This window comes from Mustela nigripes, chromosome 1 (genome assembly GCF_022355385.1).
Source record: "Mustela nigripes isolate SB6536 chromosome 1, MUSNIG.SB6536, whole genome shotgun sequence".
NCBI classification, from domain to species: Eukaryota; Metazoa; Chordata; class Mammalia; order Carnivora; family Mustelidae; genus Mustela; species Mustela nigripes.
In genome coordinates, this window is record NC_081557.1 from 132,035,969 (window position 1) to 132,048,997 (window position 13,029).

The 13,029-nt window shown below is 41.8% G+C and overlaps 1 long non-coding RNA gene across 2 annotated transcripts; it reads right to left on the minus strand.

Moving 5' to 3' along the window:
• Window positions 1-1,338: 1,338 nt before the first annotated feature.
• LOC132000294 (uncharacterized) lies at window positions 1,339-13,025 on the minus strand. 2 transcript variants are annotated; one of them, XR_009399240.1, is made up of 4 exons: window positions 12,888-13,025; window positions 10,961-11,034; window positions 6,912-6,998; window positions 1,339-1,639 (listed from the first exon to the last, which is right to left on the minus strand). It is a non-coding gene; the product is annotated as an uncharacterized LOC132000294 (long non-coding RNA). The 2 variants fall into 2 exon arrangements; XR_009399239.1 differs by lacking the exon at window positions 6,912-6,998.
• Between the last annotated feature and the right edge of the window lie 4 nt (window positions 13,026-13,029).

The following is a 13,029-nucleotide window of genomic DNA, read 5'->3' on the forward strand; positions in this document are numbered from 1 at the left end:
AGTGAGGATTAGGTTTAGAAGAAATTTAACTTTATTTACTTTTCCTTCTACCTCCGCCTCCTTCGGTTTTTTATGGAGGGGAGGGTGACATTAGGGCTATCGATAAGGTAACTTCTTTGTTGTAATCTCAAGGACATTTGCAAACCAAGGGAGACTCCTACCTTGCAGGACTGTGATCTCTGCAAGTTAACTATTTATCGTTTTATGGCAGTCAGGGGTGCCTGAGGAATGTTACACATACGGAGGGGAGCGGGTGAAGGCGGGGGGTACAAGGCGCCAGCCTTTGCTTTGTCCTCAGCCAGCCTCCTGCTCCTTCACCTTCTTTTACATTTCTAATTAAAAAGATGTATCTTAAAATATCATATTATAATTCTTTGCCGGAAAATCAAAGGTTCTAGCAATCACCAAACACTTCCGTTTTCATATAGAGGATTTTTCTATAGAAGCCCACCAGTACCAACACCAACAAAAACATCTATTTTAAAGTCTGTTGGTGATAACCACATCATCACCAATTTGGCACAAAAAGAACAACAACCCAAATAAATATAATTTTCTCTCCTGGCAAGGTCAGCAGTCTTATTCAAACCTATAGACATATTGTAGCTTAATTTTTTTTTTAAAGATTTTATTTATTTATCAGAGAGAGAGAAGGAGAGAGAGCGAGCGCAGGCAGACAGAATGGCAGGCAGAGGCAGAGGGAGAAGCAGGCTCCCTGCTGAGCAAGGAACCCAACATGGGACTCGATCCCAGGACGCTGGGACCATGACCTGAGCCAAAGGCAGCTGCCCAACCAACTGAGCCACCCAGGCGTCCCTATTGTAGCTTAATTTGAGGGAAACTGTTTTGTCTCACAAATACATTTTTATTTAAAATAATAATAAGAGGCAGACCACCATAGAGGCAACAGGCTTGAGCAATAAGAACTTGACCACGGCAAAAGCGTCTACAGTGACCACCAAGCTGAACTCAAACAGGCTCATTAAGCGATCTATTTGGAAAATAGCCATAGGCCCTAATTAACCAATCAGCTACTTATAAGATTACCAAAAAAGGAAAATTCCACAGGTTCCAATACTTCCTCCCTCCACCCTATAACTATAGCCCCTCACCACCACCTTGTGGCAATCTCTCTTTTGCTGTCCCGCCCACAGCTCCCTTACGGCTATTCAATAAACTTCCGCTTTATTCTGCCTTGGGTGAATTCTTCCACCACCCATGTGAATTCTCTTTATTCTGCCTTGGGTGAATTCTTCCACCACCCATGCCCCCGGTCCCCATCCAGTTGGAAAGCACCACAACCACTCCAAATTTGTAGGCTGCAGGTTTAATAAACAAGGGAACTTGCACATGAGGCTTGTCTTGGGTGGCTACAAGACAAGTAGACCTTTTCAACTGCCTTCCAGAATCCTGAAATTTATACAGAGGCCTTAAATGGGCTTAGTCACATATATGTCCATATGGTCTCAATAATACATTACTATCTTAAGGCTCTGTCTTTGGTTCAGCTTCTAGTGTGGGAAGGCAAGGATAATGCACATGCCAGGGACAGAAGAAGGGATGAGGAGCCTCAGATTGCCCAGGTCCAGTTCAAGAATCAAATAGAGGTCACGTCCTTTCAGTGACCTTCTCCAACACCCTAGGAGGCAAGAAAATAAGTTATTTTCTCCAAAGGAGTGACAAACATGCCAACCAATTTGAAGAAGGCAGCTGGAAATAATTGTTGCATCTCCTTATTTCCTCTTTTACTAACCATTTGGAAAACAAGGGACCCAACACTCTGCCCTCCTGATTAAGGGGATATTCAGAGTATATAACCAAAAAGATACATCCTTCAGATATAAATTAACTACATTAATTCAAACAGGATTTAAAAATGCACGTGCTTCTCTGGACTATAGACTTTATTCAGTGCAACTACATAGCTCGGTAAATCACACTGATTGCAAAGAGGCAATATTACACAGTGTTGACAGCATTCTGGACTGTCAAACTATTTGGGTTCGAATGCTATCTCCCAACCTGCCATATGACCTTGAACAACCCATTTGACCTGAGTCTTAGCTGCCTTATCTGTAAAATGGGGATAAAAATAGTAATTTCCCTAAGGATTGATAAGAAGATTAAATAAGTCAATATATGTAAAGCACAGAGAACAGTACTACTGCATGGTAAATACTATATCATTATATAACAATACTGATGTGCTAAAGTTCACCAAATTCTGTCAAAAATTGCTATATCTGTGCCTATATAAATAAAGCAATAATAAATGAAAACACTTATCAATAATTTCTTTGTTTCAGGGTGGTGGACACTGATACTCTGAAGAAGTACACCAAATTTCGTAAAATCTATCAGTTCCATAACATTATTATGGAATAAATGTGCAAACCGAATGAAAAACATTAAACATTAAATGTGGAGGTAAAATAGAAATTTCATTTACATTCTATCAAAAATCATTACAAAATTATCTGAACTATTATTCAAAGCAAAGTTTTAGTTGTGAACTTGAAAGTATGCATACTAAGTGGAGTTTTATAGGTCTTACTTGCCAATCTGGTACAATTTAACTAAAAATAGCAATAATAAATCCTCCGTTAACACAGCATATCGAAAATATCCACTTTCCTCCTCTTTCTATAAAAGCCTCACTAAAACAAAAACAGGAGAAAATAAATGAATAGGGAATATAGACCCATAAGAACAAAGAAAGCTGGAAAGGAAACAACAGAAAAATGCATAGAATTTTAGAAACTGACTGACATGTGTTGAGATACAGTGAAGGTGACCTTATTTGGAAATAGGGTCTGTGCAGATAGGATCAAGATAAAATGAGGTCATATTGGATCAGAGTGGACTCTAACGTAACAACAAGCGTCCTCATAAAAAGAGGGAAATTTGGGTATAGGGAGAACACCATGTGCTCATGGAGGCAGAGACAGGGGTGATGATGCATACACAAACCAAGGAATGCCAGGTACTGTAAGCAGCCACCAGAAGCTGAGAGAGAGTCATGGAGCCCTCAGAGCCCCTAGAAGGAACCAACCTTCTGCCTTCAGAATTTCTAGCATCCCAAACTGTGAGAGAATAAATATCCATTGTTTTAAACGACTCAGTTTGTGGTAATTTATTATGACAGTTCTAGCAGATTAATACAGAGCTAAACATATAGACTAGTGAACACTCATACAGCCCAGAGGAAACTGATACCCAAGTGTTTTCAGAGGCAACGCCTGGAAGCAACCTAATTGACATTGCAAAAGCTCACAAATGCTTAGGAACTGAAAGCACTAAATATCCCAGATGGTGTGAGCTGAAAAGAAAAGGTTAAAAGTCCTGGAGGCAGTTGGATTGAAGGATTCCCCACCACACCAGACAAGGTCAGGGGAACATTCTCTAATCACTTACTCCCGACCTGGAACCTGCGGAATCATTTCTTTTTTTGGAAATATCACACCTGGAGGACCATGGATTCAGGGACACCAGCCACAGCTTAAGGTAAAGATACCATAATGGAATAGTGGGCTTGGTGAAGGTGTATATACTGAAATTATTACAATTTCCAGGCTCCTTTCCCCATTGTGCTCCAAGAAAACCAGTAGATTCCCAAAGCAAGTAACTAGGTTACTCCCTGGAAGAAAACAGGTGGACCCTTGCCCCATCATCTTAGAATGTGCTCAGCAGTTGTTAAACCCTGCTCTTGTCCTGAAAGCACCTTTTTAGAGTATGGCTTTTATATATGAATTGACAGCAAGGATCACCCCACAATCGAGAAACACCACTAGTATGAAGGACAGAGGCTAAATATAAACACACAACCAGGGGTACCTGGGTGTCTCAGTCAGTTACATCTCTGCCTTCAGCCCGGGTCATGGTCTCAGGGTCCTGGGATCGAGTCCCTCAGCAGGGAGCCTGCTTCCCGCTCTGATCCCCTACCCACTCAATGCTCTCTCTGTCTCTCTAACAGATAAATAAAATCTTTTAAAAATATAAAATAAACAAACAGCCAAAAAAGACAGAAAAGAATCAACACCAATGCAGGAGTATGTAGAAAACATTTTTTAAAAACTTATAATTTATGTCTCAGACATTAGAGGCGCTATATCCATTTTTTAAAAAAAGAACATGATGCTATAAAAAGAACAGAAAATAAAAAGAGCACTTAGAAATTACAGTCATACCTCATTTTATTGCCCTCTGCTTTATTGCACTTTGCAGATATTGCAGGTTTTTTGTTTTTTGTTTAACAAATCAAAGTTTGTGGCAACCCTGCATCAGGCAAGCCCATCAGCGCCATTTTCCCAACAGCACTGTCTGATATTCCCAAGCTGTGTCTATCTCTGCAAAATCTGTTTCTTAGGTGTGGGACACTCGGATCTAATGCCCCCTTACCCCACTCTAGCCTAGCTTTAGCCACTTTTTCTCATTCCCATTTCAGCAATTTCCTTTGTTGGAAAAGGGGCACCAGGACCTGAGATGTCTCGCCATCTATTGCAAAGGTCCTGAAAGATTACCAACTCAGACTTTTGTATGTGTGCAAGCTACCATAAAACAGACTATAACCATTTTACTCCCTGGCAAAAGACTCCAGCTATTGAGATTCTCCCTATGGGTCTGCCTTATTCATCACTTAATTAAATAGGACTCAACCCAAACAATTCAAGGATACAAAGAGAATTGGAAAAAAAGAGGTTGGTTTCACGGGAAGTGATAGCAAAGTGGGAGAGACCAACAGATACCCATGGGTCAGACAAGAAATATTTAAACAATCAAAGGGACCTCGCCCTGGTGGCCATTGTTTGTCACCAACTGCTGAGAGGCCTATCAGAACAAAGATAATGGGATATTCAGAGATCTTGGAGTCATGATGATGCCCATTCCTGAAGGATTCACGCCAAGGCATCAGACCTAATTATCAGGCATCATCTATAATTGGGGTCTTCAGGAAGGCTTCCGCTTCCAAGACTGCAGACACCAGGATGAAGCATCGTGTTCTAGGACACCAAGGCCAGCAGGGTCATCACACAATATGGTGGCCACAGCTGTGATGACAGAGACAAAGGTACTGCAGGTTGGGGATGCCCAAGTTTCACTCACCATCAGAACTCTCCGGGAGAGTACCTACCTGAGATCCTTATCAGGTTCCCTAGAAGGAGGGAGCTAACTCTCTGCAGGAAAATAGGACTCTGGGTTTCTAACAATGTAAACCCTTATTTAGTTGCTCCTTTTTTGGTTACAGGAGTCAATTCTCTCCCTGAAGACAATGAGAAATTCTACCTCCACCCCAAAGACTTCCCCCTGGGATGCACTTTCAGACACTGGGATCAACTCTCATTAAAAAGCCTAAAAAGGGATGCCTGGGTGGCTCAGTGGGTTAAAGCCTCTGCCTTCAGCTCAGGTCATGATCCTAGGGTCCTGGGATCAAGTCCTGCATCTGGCTTTCTGCTCAGCAGGGAACCTGATTTCCCCTCTCTCTGTTTTTGCCTGCCTCCCTGCCCACTTGGGATCTCTGTCAAATAAATAAAATCTTTAAAAAAAAAAATCCTGAAAAGCCTAAAAACATTTACCTTCTTTTGTACTACTGTTTGGCCTCAATATAAGCTAGAGGATGGGCAAGTAGGGCCAGAAAATAGTAGTCTTAACTGTAACCCTATATTGCAACTTGATCTCTTCTTTAAGAGACTAGAAAACTGAGCAGAGATCCTTTAGATCTAGGTCTTTACAGCCCTCAGGGATGACCCTAAAAAATATAAACATGCACAGTAGGGAAGGTCCATTTGGGCCTTCAGGGAACAAGGCAAAACCTAGAGCAACACCCTAAAGCTGTGGACTCCAGCCAAAGGAATTCTACCCCCCACGCCCCACCTCCCACCAACTGTCTTCCTTTAACAGAGTCAGGCCAAGAGAAAGCGCTCCCCTGCCCCCTACAGGAAGTGGAGGGTAGGCCTCAGGAGACATAAGAGTAACTGTTCCTTTTCAATGTCAGATCTCAGGCTGCACCCTGAGCACTTAGGCAGTTTTCTGAGGATCTCAGCAAATTTACTAAGGACCTCAGGAGCCTGACTCAGTCATTTGATCTAACCTGGAAGGGGCTTCTTCCCTGCTAGCTTGCACCCTCCCCTACTACCACTCAAGTAAGATCCTCCTGATAATATGTTCCCCCAAATCTGGGACCAAGTTAATCTCCAGGTGTGGGACAAAGGAATTCCAAGAAAACAATATTTGCAATACCTGCAAAAATTACCTTATGGGACTAAAATACTTATCTCTACAAACACCAGTATCCCATTAAACCCGAAATCCAGTGAGTCCTTCAGCCCCTACTAGACAAGTTCCCCAAATGTGGCCTGCTAGCCTCATGCCAGTCTCCCTGCAATTCTCCCATCCTACCAGTTTTAAAACCAAATGGGGAATATTGGACAGTCCAGGACCTCTGGGCTATAAACAAGGCTGCCATTCCTCTCTACCCCACTGGGCCTAATCTCTACACTCTACATTGTCTTAACCCAGGTACTTTTTTTTTTTTTTAAAGATTTTATTTATTTTATGTGACAGATAGAGATCACAAATAGGCAGAGAGGCAGGCAGAGAGAGAGGGAGGAGGAAGCAGGCTCCCTGCTGAGCAGAGAGCCTGATGTGGACTCGATCCCAGGACCCTGAGACCATGACCCGAGCTGAAGGCAGAGGCTTTAACCCACTGAGCCACCCAGGCGCCCCTTAACCCAGGTACTTAAAGGCACTACTTGGTTCCCAGTCCAGGATTTTAAGGATGTTTTCTTTTGCATACCCTTACATCCAAAATCTCAGTATTTGTCTGCCTTTAAATAGACTGATCTATCTATCAATGTAACTCGGCAGTACACCTGGACAGTCCCCCAACAGAGCTTTAGGGAGTTTCCACCTACCAGGCAAAGCTCTTCTCAGAGCACTCAGAGCTCACTTTAACCACCAAGACTCTCACAATATGCAGAGGATATACTCATCTGTAGCCCCTGTAAGGACGAATCAGACAAAAACACTATCTGAGTTCTCATCTTCTGGGAGAACGAGGGCATAAAGATGCCGTAACAAAGACCCAGTTTCCAAACAGGAAGTAACTTACTTGGGACATGATCTGACCCTGGGAAAGCGGATGCTTTCCTTGAAGTGCCAAGAAGTTTTACTGCGCGTGGGTCCACCACAAACAAAACAAGCTGCTTAGAATGTCTCTAGGGTTGCCAGGCTTTTGCCAAATCTGGATTGCAGGGTTTGAACTGATAGCTAAGGCCCTGTATGATGTTTTAAAGGGGCCAGATTCTGACCCGCTTAAATAAACAAGAAAACACAAGTGGCTTTTCAAAAAAACTAGAGTCTGGGGGTGGGGGAGAAAGGAGCCTCCTCTCAAGAGCCCCTGTGCTGAGAATTCCTAAACTTAAAGCCCTTCACACTGGGTACTTACTCAAAACTTAGAGCCAGCCCTACAGCGAGTGGCTTATTTTTCTTAACAACTGAACATAGTGGCAACCAGATGGCTGGGATGTCTGAGGGCAGCTGCTGCTGATGTGCTGCTGGTGGACGAAGTCACAAAATTAACCTTTGGTCACTCCCTGGAAGTACAGACTCCACACCAGGTACAGGGAGACCTAGAGATTAAAGAACACACTGGCTAACGGGAGGGCACCTTACTAAATACCAGACACTACTCCAGAGGTGATCCTTAAACTATGTCAAATTCCTAACCTGGCTACTTACCAACTGAAGGAGATGAAAACTTACTCATGCTTGTATGGAAACCATAGAACAGGTCTATTCTAATAAGCCAGATTTAAAAGACCAACCTTTGATAACTCAGACAATATATGGTTTATTGATGTCAGCAGTTTTATAAAGAAGGATTAAAGGGGCCAGCCATACCATGGTAGACCTTCACCAGGTCACAGAAGCAGAAGGTCTTCCCCCATACAGAGGCACAAAGGCTGAGCTCATGGCCTTAACTAAGAGCCTTAAAACTAGGGAAGGACAAAAGAGCTACACTGACTCTAAGTATGTCTTTCTTGTTCTTCATGCTCATACTGCCATTTGGAAAAGGGGTTTTCACCGTCAAAACTTTCCCCATACAACATCATCAAGAGATCCTCGATCTCTTACAAGCAGTACCAGAACCCACAGAAGTGGTTGTAATCCAATGCAGAGGCCATCAGAAGGGAAAGACTGATATTATTACAGGAAATAACTGAGCAGGCAATGTGGCTAAAAATGCAGCCTTGTAAGCCCTCCCAGTATGGGCAGCCTTACTCCCTCATGGGCCAATCTTCCAACAAAGGCCCCAATATACAGAAAGGAAAATAAACTGGGCTCAGTACAATGTCTACCAACTAAATTCTGAGAGATGATGAACACAGGACCAAAAGGTGACACTTCCCCATGGATCCCAGTGGAAAATCATCAAGGGAACACACAACTCCTCTCATTTGGGAAGAGACCCATTAACCTCCTTAGCTGATACAGTCTTTTAGGAATTGACCTGTCACGGGTTATGAAGGAAGTCACCAGGATCCATGTTACCAGAACATCTCTGGGGGAAGGGTTAGACCACCTCCACTCCTCCAGTCCATCCAAAGGTGAGGCATACACCCTGAAGAGGACTGAAACATAGACTTCACACAAATGCCCCCATCTGAGGCACATAAAAACCTCCTATCCTCTATGGACACCTTTACTTGTTCTTATCACTGCTCTAACTTGCACAAGTCCATAGGGGTAAAGGGAAAACTATCTCATAAATATTTCCAATATAATCTCTCAGGGGGAAAACCTTTCTCTGTTTGAATCTGTCATTTACATCCTCAAAAAGACCCTTCTTACCCTTGTTTTACCCCACTCATTCTCTCCGTATAACTGTCCTCCAAAAAATTATACTGGACCTAGTTCCTCTCCCCTAGATGGTATGCTTGTTGGCCCAAATCGGACATGTGTGAACTTAATCCACTCCCACCGCCTGAGACATCTCAGGAATTAATTTATACTTAATTTCTGAGTAAGTGCTGCCAAATAACACCAAAGACAAATCCAAAAGATGGGTCAGCTTCCAAGTAATGCGCTTCCTCATTTTACTATGGGAGTAACTCAAAATTCTTGGACTGTCAAACAATTTTCCAATGTCTCAGTTCAATGAGCTAAGTGCAAAACGTGGTATGCTTGTTTAGAAAATAAAAATAGTGATCCCAAGGTCCTGAGATCGAGTCCCATGTAGGGCTCCTTGCTCAGCAGGGAGCCTGCTTCTTCCTCTGCCTGCCACTCCCCCACTCGTGTGCGCGCTCTCTCTCTCTGACACAAATAAATAAAACCTTTATTTTAAAAAGGGAGAGAAAGAATGCAGATTGTGATGTCACCCACTGGGCTTATGCCAGATCCATCTGTCCACAAAAAACCCCAATATTATATCCATGTTTTGGATATAATATATAATAATATAACATACATAATATAATATAATTGCACTGTACACCTATGATCACTCTAATTTTACCCTCAACTATGCTCATAAATTCCCCCAGAATAAAAGGAGGACGTCTACATGCCAACTGCACACACAATAACTCTTCCAGGTGGGCCCAGCAGTTCCAGAAACTGAAAACAGTGAGTTATCCCATAACTTTATGTGCCCTTTTCAATTATCTCCTTCTCATAACCTATAGGAGCCAATCTTCTTCTTCTTCTTTTTCTTTTTTTTTTTAAAGGTTTTATTTATTTATGTGAGAGAGAGACAGAGAGAGCACAAGCGGGGCTTGGGTCAAAGGGAGAGGCAAAGCAAGCTCCCTGCCAAGCACGGAGTCGGACCCCAGGATCCTGATATCACGACCCAAGAGCCATAATCAGACTCTACACTGACTGAGCCACCCAGGCGTCCCCTACAGCAACCAATCTGCACCCAACCCATATGGCTCGAAGATTTTTTTGCACTGATAACCTCAAACATCAGAGTAGCTACACCCTGGGGTATGTGGTTTCCCCAGGAGTCTCAATATATAATTCTACCCAACCCCACACTGGAATCTGAAGGGCAATAGGCCTTATATAGGCTGGAATAATAGGAGCCCTTGGTGCTAGCCCCTTGGGGGAGATGTGCTCATCACAAAACCACCCTGTGAAATCTGGCAGCAGTATTGAATAAACTAGCTTTTACCATTGCATCCACTTTCTCAGATCCAAAAGAGAAAAACCTAAAAATCCCTGAAACAAAACAAAAACTCTGGCCTCGAAAATTGTAAGATAATAAATCTGGGTTGCTTCAAAAAGGGAGGGAAGGGAGGGAAATAAGGGAATAGAGGGGGAAAAATGTCAGTCATACTGACCAAGTAAGGGAGAAAAGGTATAAAACTCTACTCCCTCCCAAAAATCCCCTCCTCAAATAATAAATATTCCACCCCCTAGTTAACAACTGTCAATGAAGTATAGAGACCAAAACCCAGGAGGTGGGGGAACAGCCCTGAGCTTGCCCCCCTCACATCTTGAGAGTGTACTCTCTTTAATAATATGTAAACTCTTCACATGCACCACTCAACCAGCGTGCCGGGTCCATCCTTGAATTCTTTTCTTGCGACGAGACCAGGAGCCTCCAGCAACATCCTGGGCATGGGTTGGTTGGAGACCTGAGGACTCACGGGCCTCCCCAGTTCACCCAGTTATGAACTGATGTGGCAAACTTCATTGTTTTCTTATTTTAAGAAATTGCCACAGCTGTCTGAACCTTGAGTAACTACCACCTTGATCAGCAGCCATCAACTTAAAGGAAACACCCTCCACCAACAAAAAGATTCTGCTCAAATTTCAGATGAAAATTAGCATTCTTTAGTAATAAATTATCTTTAAATTAAGGGATGTATATTTTTTTACATAATGCTATTGCATATTTGTTACACTACAGTATACTATAACCATAACTTTATATAAACTGGAAAATAAAAAAACTCACTTGACTCATTTTATGGCCATATTTGCTTTACTGCCATGGTCTGGAACCAAGCCCACAGTATCTCCAAGGCATGCCTATATAATTAAAAAATTTTTTGATATAATATCTGTCTAATTAAATTGAGAAAATCATCCAGTAAAGTGGAACAAGACAAAAGAGATACAAAACAGAACAGACAAATGAGAAAAGCATCATTCAAGATCAAACATCTGAACAACAAATTTCCGAAAAAGAAGAGGTACAGTGAGGGAAGGGAAAAAAAGAGGAAATTAGCAACTAAATAGTATCAGCCAAAGCTCCAGAACTGAAGAACATAAAATAGAAAAGAGAAAATTATTAAATAAACAACACCAGAAAAACTTCCAGAACTAAACAACACGGTTTCAAGATGAAAAACAGCCAACCAAATACCACCAGCTCAGTAAAAAATGAGAAAAGACCCACAACCAAGATACATGATTGTGTCTGAGAATGCTGGGAATAAAGAGGAAAAACCTAAAACTTCTTGAGACAAAACAAAACAGAAACAGGTTACACACAGAGAAATTAGTCACCCAAGGATGAAGTAGGTAAATGTCTCCCTATTTTTTGGCTTTAGCCTGGTTGATACTGATTTTGTATTCTGGCCTCCAGCATGGTAAGATAGTAAATCTGTGTTGTTTAAAAACAGAAGGAAGGGAGGAAGTGAGGGAGAAAGAGAGAGAGAGAGAAATAGAGAAAGGAAGGAAAGAAGGAAGGGAAGGAGGAAGGAAGGAAGGAAATGTCAGTCACCCATAAAGAACTGGAATCATGAGGTAGGATTTCTTAGTGGCAATACTGAAAGCTAAAATACTGTAAAGCAAAACCTCTAACATTCTGATTAAAAATTTTAAAATACTAAATATCTATATTAAATATTTATAATTTATAATTTATATCTTTATAATTATAATTTATAAATTATAATTTTTTTATAAATATAAGTTTATAAATTATAATTTATAATTATAAAGATATAAATCATAATTATAATTTAAAATAGTGAATATTTATATTTAATATTTATAAAATATTAAATATTTTATAAAATATTAAATTTTAAAATATTAAAAATATTTTCAGGGTGGCTCAGTGGGTTAATCCTCTGCCTTCGGCTCAGGTCGTGATCTCAGGGTCCTGGGATCAAGCCCCGCATCGGGCTCTCTGCTCAGCGGGGAGCCTGCTGCCCCCTCTCTCTCTTTGCCTGCCTCTCTGCCTACTTGTGATCTCTCTCTCCCTGTGAAATAAATAAAGAAAATCTTTTAAAAAAATTATTTTCAAAGGAGAATTCTATATTAAGTCAGAATAAAGACAGTTACAGACATGCAAGTTCTAATGAAAAGGGGAAAAAAGAAGACACCGGCCTGTAATATTGCTCAAGAAGCTCTTGGAAGGTATCTTCTACAAAATGACCGCATAAAATCAAGAAAAGGGAAGATACAGATTCGGGAAATAGAGGATCTCAGGAATGAAGCAGAGGACCTTCCAGGATGTTAGCGAAGGAGACCCCAGGAGCTCATTTGAATGCACTGCCTCTGGAACTCTGATGTGCATATAGATCTTGCTTAAAATGCGGATTCTGATTCAGTAAGTCTGAATAGGGCCCCAAGATTCCGAATTTTTAACAAGCTCTCCTCAGAATGCTGATGTTGATGGTTCTGGTGTGGAAAACTGTAACATGACTCCCACACTGTAACATGACTCCCCAAAAAACAATGAGAGAATCTGATTTCCTTCTGAGAGATAATTAAGGATGAATTAGTGTCCGTTAATAACAATATAGTGGAGGAGGGAGAGAGATAGAAAAGAGGAACACAACGATTAATCTTTTAAATATATACAAATAAGGGAAAAGGAGAGTTTTGGGTGAGGGCACTACCGGACGTCCAGCCTTGCCACTATTAAACACCTGAGAAGGAAGGCCGGACCATCTTAACGGATCCAAATTCGGGACTCTGGGGTCTCCGGAGCATCCCTGGCGTTGGCCGGCGAGACCGTAGCCTGCGCCTGGGGACAGCCAGAATGCGCGCCTGCAGCAGTGCCCTCACGCC